This window comes from Zonotrichia leucophrys, chromosome 1A (assembly GCF_028769735.1).
Source record: "Zonotrichia leucophrys gambelii isolate GWCS_2022_RI chromosome 1A, RI_Zleu_2.0, whole genome shotgun sequence".
In the NCBI taxonomy this organism is placed as follows: Eukaryota; Metazoa; Chordata; class Aves; order Passeriformes; family Passerellidae; genus Zonotrichia; species Zonotrichia leucophrys.
This window is the reverse complement of record NC_088170.1, coordinates 949,974-965,010: the sequence shown is the minus strand read 5'-3', so window position 1 is coordinate 965,010 and position 15,037 is coordinate 949,974. Positions and strand designations below refer to the sequence as shown.

The 15,037-nt window shown below is 40.6% G+C and overlaps 1 protein-coding gene across 3 annotated transcripts in view; it reads left to right on the top strand.

Annotated features, from left to right (window-relative positions):
- The window catches only part of SOX5 (SRY-box transcription factor 5), a 592,640-nt gene that overhangs the window by 128,741 nt on the left and 448,862 nt on the right, over positions 1-15,037 (top strand). Inside the window, exon 2 of one of the 3 annotated variants that reach the window (XM_064734430.1) lies at positions 12,507-12,593. The exons of the other annotated variants lie outside the window; for them this stretch is intronic. The gene's annotated coding sequence lies outside the window, so the exon portion shown is untranslated. The remainder of the gene's footprint in view (positions 1-12,506; positions 12,594-15,037) is intronic. 3 annotated transcript variants of the gene reach the window in all.

Below are 15,037 nucleotides of genomic sequence, written 5' to 3'. Positions count from 1 at the left end.
AACTGAACTAGCACACGTGAAAAAAAGTTTGGTTGTTCTTGTGGTTAAATCAAAGGCGATGCCATGAGTCAGAAGGGAAGATGGTCAGGGGACATGGCTCTGTATTGTCCTGCTTTTGCAATGTGTGTGTGTGTCCATAAAAAGATCTCTCCCAAAATCAGAGTGAGCAGCAGTGGGAAGGTGTTCCTGACACGTGCCTGTATATGGTGTTACATGCAGGAGTGGTGGGTAAATGAACACTAAGATTGTGAAGTCAGGCTCTCAAAGCATAGGAAATGCCAGAATTACATTTGCCTGCACAACCTTAATTCAGCCCCTTTGTGCATATGCATTATGATACAGTCTTTAATTACATGATCACATATCAGACCGCTGAAATGGCAGTGCTGAGAGAATGAGAAGATATTCCATATTTGTCTTAATCCTTTTTGTGTGTCCCTGTGGCAGGCATATTCTGTACACATTCAAACTCCAGCTTAAAAACAGAAATTCCATAATATTATTGGTATAACCAATAGATGTAAAAATGAATAACTGCCTATAGCCTCTTCTGTGATGCTTATCACTGTGTTATCTGCATGTTGTAAGGATGTTAATTGATTCTCACAATGTTATGTTGGTGGTACTCTGCTTTACAGATGAGGGAAGTTTTTGAAAGGGAAGAAAACAGTTCAGTCAAATCCTACCTGTATAGCCACAGTCATCCTAAATCCTGGCAGCTATCCAGTTCACTGAAGCCTGCTTAATTCTGAATATTTATGTGCCTTAGGGAGTTTCTGGATTACAGGAAAGTGTCTGAACTCTGTTACCCGGAGCTTTGCCCTTGCCACCGGTTTTAGGGGAACTCCGAGGAAAAAAAAAAGGTATTTTCTGCCCTTCTTCCAAAGTGATGCTGCTGTGCACTGGGAAGGCCAGAGCCCTGTGGCAGTCCAGGCTCCACACTGGCCTGGTGGCAGGCCTGTGGAAGGATTGGCTTTCGGTGGAGTGGTTGAGCCCAGGGGGATCCAGGCCCTTAGCTATCAATGCAGGGTGACCCCAGTGTAGGGAATAATGTGCTCTGACTCCATGATTGAGGAGGCTGAACAAAGGCTTCATTAAGCTATTCTATATTACACCAGTACTCTACTATATTAAAGAGATACTATACCACACTAAAGAAAGGCCCATGACTGTCTGGAGACAGCCACAACACATTTTTGACCTAATTGGCCAATCAATTTAAATAATCATCAGCAGAATCCAGTTAACAAACTCTTTTTGGTAAACAATCTCCATAACGCATTCTATATGCGCCAAACTATAGGAGCAGCAGGTAAAGATAAGAATTGTTTTCTCTTCTTCTCTGAGCCTCTCACTGCCTTCCCCAGGAAAAATCCTGGGACAGAGAATGATGTCTCTCTGATCAGAGAATGTGAGTGCCACATTGAGCCTTTTTTGTCAGCTCTCCATGATGATAATGAAGAGGAGGAGTCTTGCTTCAGCCTCTGTTCAGTCAGCAGAGAGAAGGAAATGCAGGGTTCACTTGGAATTAAATTCCCTGTGCAAGTTTCCAGAGGTACCCCCATCTCCATTTGATGTGGAGGGAGGGGAACCCTGTGGAGGGCTTCTAAATGCAGCTGGGGCATATCTGACTTCTCAAAATGTTGGTTTCACTTTATGGTAGCTGTTCATATCTCTAAAATAAAGCAGTTGTCTGCAAAATACAGCAAAGTCTGTGTTCAGGTACAGCAGGTCAGAAAGTGGGACATGGGTGGCAAAGGGATTCATGCAGGATTTTGGGTTCCTGCAGAACTGTCCTCCTTTGGGCTGGCAAATCTCTGCTGCCTTCAGTTCTCGTGTTCCAGTACCTAACACAAATGAGTTCATGGTCCAGCAGACAACTTTGTAATATGTAACTCACGTTCCTTCCCAGAACTGACTCTTCTGGGGTGATATTCTCCTAGAAAAATTGGAATTTGGTCATATAATGAGAGAGTATTGCAGAATGTATGCACAAAGACTGAATCTTTGCTTGGGCTTCCAACAGCTAAATAAGGAATGATTGTGAAATCTCAAAGCACAGCATTTTCTTGGATACTCGCTTTGGCTCAATATTTTTTCACCAGAGAATTTTATAGTATTAAACTACAACTGTTGCAGAGGTCTACCACCCTTTCCCTCTCACTTAGGTCATCAGGGGCTGTTACTTAGAGATACTTAGAGAGTCCTGCTGGTTTCTGTGGGCAGCAGCAGAGGGGTGAGTCAGTCAGAAATCCAGCAGTTACTCCCTGCTGTGAGGCTAGTGGCCTCTGGCAGTCTTGGCATATTCTAAATTAATTTTTGTCCTTCTCATCTTCACCCATATTTATTTCTGCTCAGCTGCTGCCGGCCCATCGCTCCATTTCTTCAGTCTGTGTGCTTTGCTGTGCTTGAGGTCTTTGCATGGAGTTAAGTTGCCTTTGCAATCTGGCAGCAAGCAGAAGGGTGTGACATGGATTTCACTGCCTCTGCAGCTCTTCCAGTGCAAAACCTGGGAGCGCTGGTGACTCACAGGAGCTGCTGGGAGAGGCTCCTGAAGCAGGCTGGCACAGTGAGGGTGCCATGCCCAGCCTAGCAGGCCATCCAGCCTGTTGCAGGGATTTCCAGCAGCTCTTTTCTGCCTGTGTGTAAAGGGAGAGCTCCCTGTTCCTCAGCCTTGGGCAGCGTTCCCATCGGTGGTTGTAAAGGGCAAGAGATGTTTTCCTCCATGCACATTTCAAGGTCATCCAAGGATGATTTAAGCTGTGTCAGTGTGGTTCAGGTCATGAATGGCAATGTATGAAGCCAAGCAGTTCATTTGTTCAAGTTTTATACTCACTGTTCTTGTGTATTGGATGCTGCATTTATTTCCTCATATATATAATACATATAATATATAAAATATACATAATATATAATAAAATATATTATATATGTATATATTTTATATAAAGGAATATATTATATATTTTATAAATATAAATCAATTCTTTATAAAATATATTATTTTATTATATGTAATAAATTATATGATATATATAATAATTGCAATACATTCTATAATTAAATATTATTTTAATATTATTATATTAAAATAAAATATAATCTATTATTTTCACTATATATATTAGGCCAGCCACAACTAAGATTATGATGTTTCCAGTGGTGGTGGTAGAGGTTTGGTCAGTGGTGGTGTGGTTCCTGCTGATATGCTGGATATTTAGAGAGAAAAGCAAAGAACATTAACAACACCAATTGTTTGGAACTCAGTCCTTTGAAAACCACTACTCCAGAGGTTTAGGGAATTACTCAAAATTTACCTTTGCCTTTATTGTGCTGATTTGTTGCATGTCCCACAGTTGCTGAACGAAGAAGGACTGCTTTGCATTCGAGGAAGCAGATTTTCATGTTTGCATCGGAAAAAGAAACAAACTCTAAGCTGAAATGAGCAACATTATCAGCAATATAAATTTTCAAAAGTAATCTGCGTTCTGTAATTCAGGTTTGGGGTATGTAAGGTGCAGCCATATTTGGAGGTTCTGCTCTGCCTGTTGTAGTGGTGATTATGTTCTGCGGGGAGGGATGAGGATTTGCTGCCTTGCCAGTTTAATAGAGGCAAGGTAACTAATTTGATTCGGGATACTCTCATCATGAGTTGCTTGAAGGTGTTCAGATTTGCTTATGAAATAGTCCCTTCTGAGCTAAGGAGATGGAAATGAGACACTAAAAAAGCTTTCTTGAAATGCTTCCATGTTTCTCAGCTCAGAACATCCCATTTGATATTAATATTAGGTACTGAGGCAAAGTCATCAGGTAGAAAAGGGAGGAAATGTGGAAATAGTCATTTTCTCGTGTGTTTCCTCAGGATGCTTTTTTGAGGCTTTAAAAAAAATAAAAAAAGCAATTGCTGCTTTGCTGCTGAGGCTGCTGTAAAGCAGGGAAGTGGCAGATGTAATTGCAGTCCCAGGGCCCTGCCCCAGCAGAGGTCCCATCCTGGCAGCGTGCATATTGCTTATATGAAAGCGAACAGATGGATGCGCTTGGTCAATTCTGCCGGGTTCATATGGAAACCTTCAGAAATCTTTCCTCCTATTTGGAGTGGAATGCTTAAATCTGTTCTCTGCTGGGAGGCTGTGGTTGCCCGGGATGGGTGCTCTGGTGGCTCTGGCTGTGGGTGCCTCCCGATCAGATGTGTTCATCTCCCCCCTCCCCTCCCTGCAGGACCAATTCAGCTCCTGGAGGAGGGAGCTGGATTTTTTTCAACTGCAGTGGCATGAGAACTGTCAGCTGAGTCTTAATCATGGAGCTATTACTGGTAGGGAATCTGAAGGAAAGAGAAGAAATCCAGCTTACTTCTCAGACATGGGTTGATTGCAGAAGCACATTTTGATTATTCTTGGGGTGGAGAGAGAAGAGGAAGGAGGAGATTTGGAGAACAAAAACATCACATTTTCTTTAATTAAAAAAACTCACTAATTTTCTGATACTAATTCTCTGTAAATTCCCGCTGACAGTTTCTGATGTTTCCCAATTCAAAACAATTGAAAACAATGAATTGAAGGGACAAAAATGAAGCATCAAAGAGGAGGGCTGTAGCTGCATTAGGAGAACACATCTTGAAATGCTAATACTTAGTCTGGGAGGGGGGAGGAGGTAGGATTTATCTGTAATGCTTGAAATTCGTTGCTTTTGGGTATCCTCAGGTGTTTGTGTGCTTGTGTGTAATGATCTACATGGCATCAAGGGAAGAATTGGTATGTGGCTCAATTCTGAAAGCCTGGCATGCAGATGTGTCAGCATCTGCATTGTCATCTAGTTATCTTTTTTCCAAGTGTGTAACCATATAAAAATATACACAATAATTGTTTGGGCACTATCAATGACAGCTCTGTGCAATATTCAAGTTCTTACAGAAACTCATTCCTGCCAGAAAGCTTTAACTTCAAAAATTTCTAGGAAAGCTGTTAAAAAAAATTTTTAATGGCAATCTTTGATATTAAAAGCATGTTTCTATGAAGATTGTAGTTGTGAGTGCTTATTTCTGTCTTTTTTTTTTTTTAAGAAAAACTTCTTTTAACCACTAGTGACAATGACTGTTGTTGAAAATGGGGGCTAGACAACAGGAGTAGAAGCTGAAATCATTGGGAAAGAGAGCTAGAGAGCTTGAATTTGACAAAAATAGTTTCTTCTCTATTCCTCTCTCACTCTCTTGAGCTGCATCCTTCCCACAAAAACAACTCCACCCACTGTTGTAGAAAATGGCCATCTCTTGGTTTGCTCTTTGGAGGTCTTGTTTTGATAGTGCTACTGCTACTTTTGGGGTTTAACATGGATAACCCTATCAAATTTTGTTAAGACATGGAAGCAATACAGAAGGACCCATGTATACTATTTAAAATACCCTTGTTAGCAGAGATTTAACAGGCATTTCATTCTCCACTGTTCATCACATTCACACATGTGGGATGGGCATTAACAGATTGAGCTACATCTTTTCATTTCAATTCTGCAGCAGTCTCTCTTTGTAGGAATATTTTATGTAGTAATAATTTCCTTCCTATTACAGACTTTCTAACTGTGTTAATGGCAGTAGTCTGGCTACAGAGACATCCGTGAGAACTACCTTTGCAGTGACATTTAAACAATTTATTTCATCTTGCTTTAGCATACCTGCTTATGCCTTTTTTCACTCTCTTGATGACCTCAGGAGAACTTTGTGTATAACCACGGGTCTTTCAATCACGTTCAGCTTAACAAAGTGGTATGCAAATTTCTGCAAGTGTTATTTCTGAAATCTTTGGGGTTTGCAGTGAGCCTGCTGGCAGGTGGGTGCCCCTGGAGAGCATTGGCATGTCCAAGGCCAGCTGGAGAGGGCAGAGTGTTTTCACCGAGGATGCTCCCTCTGATGGGATGCAGTTGTTGGGTGAGCCTTGACTTACCCAAAGCACAGGGTACTATTATAATTTTTTTTTTCTTGCATGATAAGGGAAAAAGCAGAGCCAAGGAAGGTTGATGGCAAGAGGGCATTTCTGTAGATCTCACATATGCACAATGTTGAATTGATCATCTTTATCACCATTTAGAGAAGCTGCAAGTTGTGGATTTGGGGCTGAAATGTGTTACTGGTGTGGGAGTGCTCTTGGCTAAAAGCCTAAAATGAGGAATTTCTCTTTGGGAGGACATATCTTGTCCTGTGCCTGGTGCAGCTTCTCCTGTACTGGACCATGTGTAAGAGTGCTCTTAGAAAGAGAATAATTTAAAAAAATTACCACTGCCACCATGGCCTTTAACACTTCTATCAGGTTCTATCAGGATCAAAAGCCCTGCCGTAAAGTGGTGTTAGAAAATCATCCAAGCCAAAACCAGGGGAAGTGAAAGGCAAGAAACGAACTAAATTAACTGGCAAAAAAATTATATTTATCAGCTTGTTGATTTTTAGTATAATTCATGGAAATGAATTCTGTGAAATTGTCATTCCATGACAGCTGATTGGGTGGGAAAGACGTAGGATTGCTGCTGAGTGCTTACATTGACAGGAACATTCCCATTTGCTAAAAATAAAACCCTTGGACAGTAACATCAGACAAATTTGTGTATGTGGGTTACCTGCTGGATGATGTGCCCTATATGGGAAACACTTTAAGCACATGATTAGTCTCTTCAATTTCTTTCTGTTGAACTAAATGATATTTTAGGTTTGATTTGTTGGGGCATTTGGGGTTTGGGGGTTTCTTGGTGTTTGGGGTTTTTTTTTGTTTTGGGTTTTTTGGGTTTTTTGTTTTGTTTGGGGGGTTTTTAGTGCCTTTTTTTTTTTTTTTTTTTAAGACCAGAAGGCAAGCCTACATATTTTAAGTCTGGCTTCTTCATAAAGATTTGTAGATTGATGCGCAGCTCACACTGCTGGCTATCCCTCACGCCTTTCCATTTCCCCATGCCAGTCATGAAAATCAAGTTTCTGCCTCAGAAGTTGTGTGGAAAGACAGCAGCTCTCGTGGCTGGGTCATGGAGGTGGCCTCAGCATAGGTTTGTGCACAATGTGTGTTCCTGCATCCCTGAGCTGGGTTCCTTGCCTGCCTGCAAACAATAATGATCACTGCACGTGTCACACCCCATCCTCTGCAGAAGGGAAAATTCAAAGGAAGCATCAGCTCTCCTAAAATTGTCAGCTTTGCTTTTCTGTGGTCATACCAATTTAGTGTCTGGCTCTGATGTTTTCCCTCTCTCCTGCCTCTTGCACACAACTCTGACTTGCTGTCGGAATTGAGCACTCCAAGGATCAGACAAGGCAAAATCAAGCCTTCTGTCCCTGGGGTAAGGGAAATTATATGGAGTTCAACTTTCTCAAGTGACAACATTTATTAGGCAGTCACTACAGATGTCTGTATGTAGTTACAGATAGCTTGGTGTTCTCTGGGCACTTCCCCAGTAATAAAATCCCAAATCGCTATTTACAGAAGATGTTGAAGCTTCCTTCAGTGGTTCCTTGTTTAAAGATCTTTAATGGAAATTTACACCAGGAGAAGCTAAGCCATGGATCCCCTATGAATTTTTGCAGACATCCTTCTTTTGCCTCCTTTGCCTGCCAGCCTAAAACATCCCCAGCCCATGTGGACATTTTAGGTGCTTCCATGTGGGTTCAGTGCGAAGAGTACCTCAGCCATGTCTCTATCAAAAAGAAATAAAACAGAGTTGTAGATAAAGAGTGGGGAGAAAAGAGACTCCTTTCCATTTATTTCTGTATTTCTTTGCATGATTTTTGTTTGGTGCTTTTTTTAATTTTTTTTTTTATTTAGTTTTATTTGTTTGGGCAAGTTTCCTGCCATTTACCTTTGCATTTGCATTTCCTATTGATTGGCAATTTTTAAACTGTTTATTGTGCTCTTTTGTTTGGCTGTTCAAGAGCTAAAACAAAAGCCACCAGGCCCTGTGAGGGACACATTTGCATGCGGCGAGCGTTGCCCGAGGAAAAAGTAATTGCTAATGCATATTTATGTGGCACAAATTTGCCATTTGTTTATGCATAAAATTATCAATAGTGCAGGGCGGCCCAGCCGTAGAAAATGGTGACCTTTTTAGCTTAATAAAGAGAAATCAGCTGTTATTGTGAAGAGATCAGCCATTTATTCTGTGTTGAGGGACACTGTCGGGAAAATGGAGATTGGTGCTGGCAATATCATTAAATGGAAGGCCAGTGACCCTTTTGGTACAGTCTATTATACTTTATCTAATAGGGGATAAATGACTCTGCTTGGCAAATAGATTAAAAAAAAAACTGGAGAGAAAAAAAAGAAAAAAAGAGGGAAAAACCCTGAAAAAGCAATAAAACCTACTGACTTTGCTCTTACAGGAACAGGTAGGTACTGAGGAGGTAGTCTTGCACAAGCTACCTGGTATTTTTCTAGAATAAAAATTATTTGAAACAAATAAAATAACAAAATAAACAACCAAAACAACAAAACAATATAAATTAATAACAAATAACAGTGAAAAAATAACAAAACAACAACCAAAAAACCTCAAACCTAAAACAACCCTCAAGCCCACTCTGTTTAGAATAGTTTTCACTGCTTTGGAGTGGGAAAAACATCCAGAGCCAGCCTGTGACTCTTCCTAGGGCATGTCAAAACCACTCTTCTGAAGGGCCATAATGTGGATTGGATTTTTGGCTTGTGAAATGAGAAATCAGTGTTTGAAATTGGGAGATTCTCTGAAGACAGCAGATTTTCAAATGCATTTATGCTTTTTTCTTTTATGCATTCTGTTTTTTAAGAGTGAAGAATAATTTGCTAGATACTGAAGATCTCACCTGCAGGAGTTGCAGCAACAGAGTTTTCTCTATAACACTTGACTAATTCATCTCAAGCTTTAATAGGCAGATTTAAGAGCTGAGGAGTTAAAAACTAACAGCTGTAAGCCTCGAGGAGTTGTTGTGAAAATGAAAGTGGATGCACAAAACCTCATGTTTCCCTGTTTCTCTCACTCTCTGTAATGCACAGCTGAGTGGAGTTTTAACCACCAGGTGAAATGTGGTGAGCTGTGAGTCACAGTTGCTGGAAAATGCTGCATTTTCTGTGCAAAATGTGTGCTGGGCTGGGGCTTTGCTTTTTAAATTTTATTTTTATCCCTGAGAAATATCCAGCAGAGTAATTGCTAGAGTAATTTTGGGGCTTTTGCTCTCTTTGCTTCCTAAAAATATAACCCAAGCTAATGTCATCATCAGAGAAAAGTCACCACAGTGTTTGTCACTCTGTGTCATCTTCCTGGTGGCCTCAATAAAAAACAGCACAGGAACAATGGAACTTGCAGACAGTGGAAGCTTTTTCAGGCAGGGCTGTGTGGAGATGGAATTGTGGTCTGAGGCAGCATTTTGGTCTGCTCAAGGCTGTTGCTGTGATTTCACCCCTATTAAAATTTGGACAACATTTAAATAAAAATACTTTATTTAAATATTAATATAATACAAACATAATACAAATCAGGTATAATTAATTTATATTTACAATATAAATATAATACAACACATCAAACTGACTCTAGGAGCTATTATATTCTATGTCATGTATCACTTTCTCTAATATTGTAAAAGTCTTGTAAGGGTGTGTGCTGCAGTTCAGGATTTTTATACCTAAGATTTTCTCCTATTAGGAGTTTTTGGAAAGGGTTACTTTAATTCCTGTACATGGAGCTGTTGCCTGCCTCTGCAATGGGGCACTCCCAGTCCTCCCAAATAGTGACTCCCAACCATGTTGCTGTAGAAACAAAAATATTGTAGGACCAGTTATGGAAATAGAGAGAGAGTCAAAGAAATAGTTTAAAAGCAGAATTTTTCTTAGGTCCATCCGATGGAAACTGCAGTAAATATGAAAGTGAGTTTAATTGCAGAGCAGGCTCTAGGTTATTTCATGTGGCAGCAGGCCCTTTTTTTTACTGGTTCTGCCTCTCCACTCAAGGCTGTATCCAAGAATCATAATTTCAGCAGTCCCTGTTAATGTTTGGTGATTGCTTCATTGCATTGTTAATAAACAGTTGAATTAGGTGAGTTTTTATCTTTAAAAACACATTTTTATTTTTACTTCAACTAATTAACTAAAGTTTGCTTAGTCCAAGTAAATCTGACTTTTTTCAAAGGGTCTTTTTCCATACAGATATTTCCAGCTCCGCTCCTGAAAAAAACATCATCTCATTCCCTTCAAAGCTTGTAGGCAGTTGTTAGCCTGAGTTTTGCTTTGTCTTTTCTTACAGTCATAAAAAAACCCCTTTTGAAGCTATTTGACACCAGCTAGAAAGTTGTATGTAGATAAAATTACCAGGAAGAAAATGCTTAAGTCTGTATGGGAATAAACTGGGGATCACAAACCTGTTCCTGTGGCTGGGCTGTAAGAGCAAAGTCAGTAGGTTTTATTGCTTTTTGGGGTTTTTTTCCTCTCTTTTTTTCCTTTTTTTCTCTTAAGTTTTTTTGTGTTAATTAGTTGTAAACTAACCCAAATACAACTGAGATTGAAAGTCAGGTGGTGGTGGTTGTTGATGTTGCGGCATTTTTTTTTTTTTAAATTTCGTACCTGTGCCTGCCCAGATTGTGGAAGGTGACTTCTAAGTACAGAGAAATATGTGTGGTCAAAAACCTAGAAATACCTATGGTCATGGAAAATCCTAAGTTTTGTAAAGAGTTTGTTAAGGGAGGAGACAGGACAAGGACAAGCAAGTATCGCTGGTCAAAGCAGGTGGCAGCAAACAAGAGAATGAGCAAAATGAGTGGTACTATTTCCTTGTACTCTGCTGACATGAGGAGGTCAGGGGTAGCACTCGGTTCCAGGTTGCTGGGAAAGGCTAAAAACATAATGGGGAATATTCTGCAAGCAAGTGTTGCTTGTTGTGATTGTCCTGTGACCTGTTTTGTCCTGGGGTTTCATCCTAATTAGGGGTGAATTGAGTGGGGCTTGCTCTTTTCTCAGCTGCTGTATTGGTAATGTGTGGGTCAGGGAAGGAGGACAAAGGATTGGTTTTATATGATGCTATTTAGTTAATGACTGGCTATTTTGATAACCAAGTAATAAGAGTTAAGAAATTGGTGTATTTCAGTTCTCTGTGATGCTGGTGAACAGGTAGTCTAATAGGTCCCACAAAACTTATCTTTGTAGGAGAAAATGTTGATAACTTCATTGAGGAATGACTTTCCCCCCTCTTTCTTCAGCACAGATTTTAGAGATAGTTATCTTTATAAGAGCAGAAATTCATGACTGAGGAAATTTCTATACCAAATATACAGAGGACACATTTCTGTTTGTTCATCTGGTTGCTTAAAAATAATATAGGAAATGGAGGTTTGTCTTCACCAAGTCTGCCTGCATGCAGAGCTCAGCAGGGAGCCAGGGATGGTTGGCTTCTCAACCTTCATGCGCCAGCCTGATCTTGGTGGGTCTTGCATGCTGCTGCTGCTTTTCCTGGAGCTCTCTGAGCTCTAGGGCTGGAAAAGTAATTCTGTCAAGTTAAACCAGTAGGAACAACCTCCTGGTTTTATATATTAAGGATGTTGATTGTAAAATTTACATGGTTGTGTGTGTGTTTTGTAGTTGAAAAAGAAAAGAAATTCCTGTTGATATTCATACATCTCTTTCATACTACAAATTGTTTAGGTTGGACTGGCTTGATAATAATACACTGTAATGAAACTTAGGGATGCCAAGCTTGGCTAGAAGGACAAGCACTCCCTATCTGAGATGAACTTTGGCCTGTGTGAGCACAGGGTATCACAGCACAAACTCACACTTGTGCTTATTTTTGTTAAGCATCCTAACCTGTGCCACTTTGTGCTGCATTTCCCCCTCCCTGCTGCAGGCTTGGGGTGACCCAAACCCCAGACTGCCACCACAGCTGCAGGAGTGCCCAGAGAGGTGTGAGCTGCTCACAGGGTTCCTGAGCTGTGGAGGGGCAGTGGGCTTGGGGCAGTCCCTGAAGCCCTGGGCTCTTCTTGGGGAGATGCCACTCTGTCCCCTGTGCAGGTGCAACTCAGGAGCCTCGGGACAGTGTGTAGGTGATGGAGTAGGTGTGTGAGGGACCCAGCCACTCCCAGAGGGGCAGCTGAGAGCAGGAGCAGATGCAGAGGAGCCCTTGCTCCCAGCACTGGCACTGCTGGCTGTGCAGGCATGTCAGACACTCTGCACTTGAGCTGCTCAAGCACTCAGAGAAACAGGAATATGGAGTCACAGCTGTCTCCTAGTTCAGTCTGGGTATTGATTTATCATGATAAGAGGTGCTTCTTTAGTTCTAATAATGTCTACTTTTTTTTCTTTTTGCTATTCCATATTTCTATGGCAGCTTTCCCACGTGATATGTGATGGGTCACACATTAATTTACACCAGCCTCTGTTCTGCAAAAAAGAGTTCATGAACTAAATAAAAAGGAGTGGGGAGGGGGATGTCTAGCAGAGCCCAGGCTTTTGTTTCATGTTTTGGATGTATTTTCTTTTTAAAATAAAATTGTTGATATGCATTTGCTTTTATTTTTCTAGCCTTCCTCTTGCTGATGACCGGGTTCCTGTTTGATCCTGTTTACAAGCTTCCCAAGACTGAAAATAACCCCAGCTCCTCTGCACTGGGTAGGAAAACAAAGCCTTGTAAAGACACAGTGCAATTATTCTGGCAGTAAGGAAGAGTGTGGTGTGAAGGAAGAGCTTGGGGAGGAAAAGGAGAAGGTTACTAGGTTACCACAAAAGACATTAGTGTGTGCTCAGTTTGCTCACCCACTCTTGGGCTGGGGAGGAGGGGGAGCAGTGGGCATGCCAGCCAGCAAATAACCATTCTCCAGGGTGTGTGTGCTCAGTGTCGATATTGTAATTTGTCTGTACTTTCTGTTACTCATTCAACTTTGCAGTTGTGTTTCAATCTATTCAAAACATTCCGTAAAATAACTATGGAAGAGTTTTGGGGTTGGATTGTTGTTTTGGTTTTGTTGGTTTTGTTTGTTTTTGTTGGGTGTTTTGTTTTTGTGGATATATTACAATATTTTATAGTGTTGCTGTGTAAATATCTACATCCCAAGTACTAAATTTTTACAAATTTGGTGTTTCTTGTCATTAGGGAGACTGGGTGGGGAAGAATCTGGTTAAATGCTGTTGGCCTGGCAGGACACTCAGTTGCAGATAATCCCACCAGTTCTTATGTCTTGTTGGTCCTGATGCCAAAATTATTTTTCTTTTATATATTTTTCACATATATTCCTAGCTCTGTAGACTGCTGTCATACGGTTATAGAGTTTTCTAATTTCAGCACTTTTCCTATTAGACAGTCACATTCCTGAGGACCTGTTCTAGTCTTGCTTCTTGTGGGAATCAAGGGCAAGACACCTTCTGAAGACCTTTATCATGTAATAAGACATAACCAGCAAGCAGGGGAGCTTCAGAGGGGTTGCACCAAGAGGGAGAATTATTTCATTACATATCTTTCTAAGTGAAGATTCTTGTCAATTTTGCTTCTTTGCTAAACCTATAAAATGTGCTTGCCCTATGTCTCGAGGGCATTTTGGACACGTTTTTGGCATGTATTTGACACAAGTATTTTGGGGCGTTGTGCACCTGGAGGGAACCCTTCATCCAAAATGTAACTGCACTTTGTCACCTCACCCTGTTTGGCTCTTGATTTTAGGGGCTGCAGAGGCAACAATCCTGAAGCAGCTTTTGTGCTTAGTCTGGTTTCCGTGAGGAGTAAAGGATGGCAGAATGAGGGTTTCAAAGACAAACTTTTATGGTTTCAAAGACAAGCATTTTCCCTTAGGTGGCCTCGTTTTTACCCTTGTCGTTGTGGAGTTGAGGCTGGCATTGCTGAGTGTGATGGGTTTGCCAAGGGTTGGGTGTCACCTGTCTCTGACCAGGTTGCTCTCTTGTTTCTGTGCCATCAGTGGCACTTGCTAAACAGCAGGGTTGGAAATGCAGCCTGGTGACAGGTGACACATCCACTTTTCCTGGGTGGGAATGAGGAGAAGCTGTGCAAACACTGTGCAGCTGAGACTTTAGGCCTGACTAAGCTAAAACCCAGAGACAGCCTGCTTGATTTCTGTAGGATTCTGTCCACATGCAGAGGGCTATGCTGCTGTTGTTTTTCAGAAGAAAAAAAAAATTCTAATTAAATTTGAATGCAGTATTATGTGAATGATTGATAATATTATGGTGTAAATCGATGTTTTTCTGCTTGGTGGTGAGGCCTTAGACACACATCTGAGATGACAGCCTAAGTCATGGTATTTTAACATGATTGATTCAGATCTGGAGAAGTTGTACCATTCACTTATATCTTTCTAAATGCCAGAAGTCAGTTGTGACATTCTCATCTTTTCCTCTTCTAAATAAGCTTATCAAAGAAGAAATCACTAATTTGCCAGGCAGTGCTTAATAATCAAGGAAGTGAAACTCCTATTATACAGAAAAAAAATCTTTTGCTGAGTTGCTGAATGATTTTAAAATAATAAAAGCTTGCTATGTACTGAGCAACTAATTTTTTAAAATTATTTTTCTTTTTTTAAGGCCTCATTCTGAGAGGGGTCACTAGCCTTTGAGAATTGAGCCACTTTGTTGACAAATCTGTCCTCTAAATTGAACAGCAGTAATTAGAACTTTATGCTGCAGATTCTTACTTTTGAATGTGGGCGGTGGTATCAACAAAAATGTCTAATGAATTTGAAGCTGATTTTCAAAGGTCTGCCACCTGTAGATAAAAATGTGCATTACTGCACATGATAATCATCAAGGTCAGAGGCTGTGATATGATCCACTGACCTTTTGAAATCAAAACACTTCCTGTAAAGAAAGAAAGGCACTGATTTCTCTGTCTGTGTTATTGGAGGACGTGTCTGTATGTTCAGCTGTATGGATACACTGTAAAACAGCTACAGGAGAAAAGACACTTCCAATTCTGTTAGCCCCAAATTTCCCATCATTTCCTCTGCAGGCTTGCAAAGCTCTTGCTATTTCTGTATGTGTCGAGGAACTTTTTTTTTATTTTAATCTAATGATATAGATTGCTAAAAATATTCAGGTGTCTGAGACAG